The sequence below is a fragment of the Haliaeetus leucocephalus genome, unplaced genomic scaffold (assembly GCF_000737465.1).
Source record: "Haliaeetus leucocephalus isolate CR32 unplaced genomic scaffold, Haliaeetus_leucocephalus-4.0 Scaffold598, whole genome shotgun sequence".
NCBI lineage: Eukaryota > Metazoa > Chordata > Aves > Accipitriformes > Accipitridae > Haliaeetus > Haliaeetus leucocephalus.
Window position 1 is genome coordinate 812,832 of NW_010973034.1, and position 2,596 is coordinate 815,427.

A 2,596-nucleotide genomic window follows, 5' to 3' on the forward strand; every position below is an offset into this window, starting at 1 on the left:
GCCTGACAAACAACACCTGGATGCTGAAGAATGAGATCAGTAACTGCTGGACACCACGTGAAGAAGTTTGCACAGCCAACAGAGAATAAGATAGTGTCGCCTGAAACGGCGTATCGTACCAATTAGAGTATTGTATAAGGCGCGTGGACATAGAAGCTTAGCCAATAATAACGTTATAGCTAGCGCGTGCCATCACCTTTTTTCTGTATAAACCCTGTAAAACCCTGTAATAAAAGGAGAACGACCATACTCATATTGAGACTCCATCGTTACTCCGGGACTGTCTCCCACTCTGACACAGCTCTGTGTACCAGACACGGGTAAAATCCTAAATGTTGAAGATATTTCATGGAATTTATTTCTACTGCACGTGAGTGTTTTAAATTTTAACTTGCCTTCCCATAATCCACATAAGTAAATGACGTTTTTGCTTAAATTGTGAACTGAAATTAAGGCAAAGCCGTTTTAATAATCTTGGATGTGCAACCAAAAGTAATGCAGACCTAAATTTTAACATATCTGACATACTACAGCACCTCGTGTAGGCAAATCATAGCTTCCATCTATTTCAGATGTAACTACTCACACTTCCTATTTCTGCAAAATGAACTCAAAAACCTTACTGGACCTTCAACAAGCAATAAATGAACAGGTCTAAAACACTGGGCTTAAGCAACATATCTGTATCCATCTAGGAATGCTCTAGCATTAGGAGGGATAGAAGACTGAAGAAGAAAACAGACACAGATTTTGAAAAAGAAGCAAAACACTCCATTTGATTAGGTACAACAGTAAGCATGCAGATTAGTATTTTTGCTAGTATGAGCCTATTACTGGTATTACTGTAGATCACAGAAGCCTGTGAAGACACCAGAAGTCCACAGTCCTACATGCAAACAAAAGATAAAAGCCCAGCTTGCAGCGACTGACTATCTACCACACACTACCTCTGTTTCCTCTTCGCTGCTGATATTTGGCTGATATTGCAGACCTCCGCTTTCAACCTGCTACCTCTTCGTAATATGAAGAGCTTCAAATCTATGGTCAATAGTTCTTTGCTGGTCAAGCATCTCCAAAACCACTCCCCCGCCACCCCTTGTTCTGATAAATTTTTCCTCCTTACATCCTTCCCTGGACCTGCAATTGTAAATGGCTGTGTCAAGATCACAGGGTGCTTTTTTAGGTGTACTGCTCATGCAGGCTGCCCCTGAAACTTGTTCCTGACTCCTACATTCTACCAGTTCATTTTTCTTGTTGTTAGGGGGGTTTGGTTGTTTTGGGTGTTTTTCTGGTGGGAGCTGCAGGAGGTGGAGAATGATAGCGAATCAGATTAAGACCCCAACAAAAACCACTACTTTTAACTTCAATCAGTCCTAACCAGGTTCACTTTGCAATTTAGCTAGAGACGGCATGAACTTTGAGTGAGAGGACAGGTTTGCTTACATGAGTACTGTTACCTGAAAACGTTCATTAAATGATTTCCAACCCTGACTTCCTCAGTTTTGCTCAGATAATAGTCAGAGCTGATGGGCTAGATAGACCTCAGTCACAGCACTGTCGTACGGCATCCCAAATGTCTCATCAAAAGACAGACATCTAAGCACCGCTTTTTTCCAACGTGGGAAGTACAGGGAAAATACTGGCTCAATCAAGAGGTTCAAAATACCAAACACGATTTGTAAAATTTAAGTAGACAAGTTCTCCAATACATTATAGTATCTTCTGCAGTGAAGAGGGAAAATATTTCACTTATTCCTTCCTTGGATGTTGCAGAAGACCATTGAGAACAGAACACACAAGCTTGCTGCTTTCGGTCGTAACAAAGAGAGCAGCTGGGAGCAACCTGGATGAGAAATGTTTTATCTTCTCCCATGGCTCTACTTCAATGGATGCGGCCATCAGTCGTGACCAGGAGCTAAGAGGGGGTGGAACATTTTGGCCGCACGCATGGTATGTGGCCTCTCTGGGTCGTCCTCGGGACAGAGAACAGCTCACAGCCTTCCTGCGCGGACAGAGCCGAGAGAGGTGGAAACCTCCACTGAGCATCTGCGTTAACGCGGGTTATCGGCAGTCATTTGACCAAACCTGTAAAGATTTTCAAGGGAGCGAGACGACGCACCCCTGAGATGAAGCTCAACGCGCTTGCTCTTGCTGTGCCGGAGTTTCGGAGTTTTAGCGTAGGCCGAACACGATGCCATCCTCGCCTATTTCCGAAGACGCCCCAGACACCTGCCGCGAAACGCTTCATCCCGCCTCATTCCTTTACCCAAATTCCCATCCAAACGCCAACTGGGGAGCGGGCCCCCCGCCCTTCCCGCCCTGGGGACACGTGCCCTCCGAGCAGCAGCCCCAGCTCTGGATACCGTTACCCGCCCGGTCCGTGTCAGCGGTGCCCTGGCGGGATTCGCCGACCCAAGGCCTCACCGGGAAACTCCAGCCCCCCCCCCCAACAAGGCGTTTTTTCAGGGAACGGGGCGAGTAGGCCAAGGCCGAGGCCGAGCGCCGCCACCGCCGCCCTTCTCGCTCCACTTCCGGGTTCCCCGCCGCGCCCCCGGGCGCTGACGTCACGGCGCGCGGACCCCGGAAGTGGCAGCCG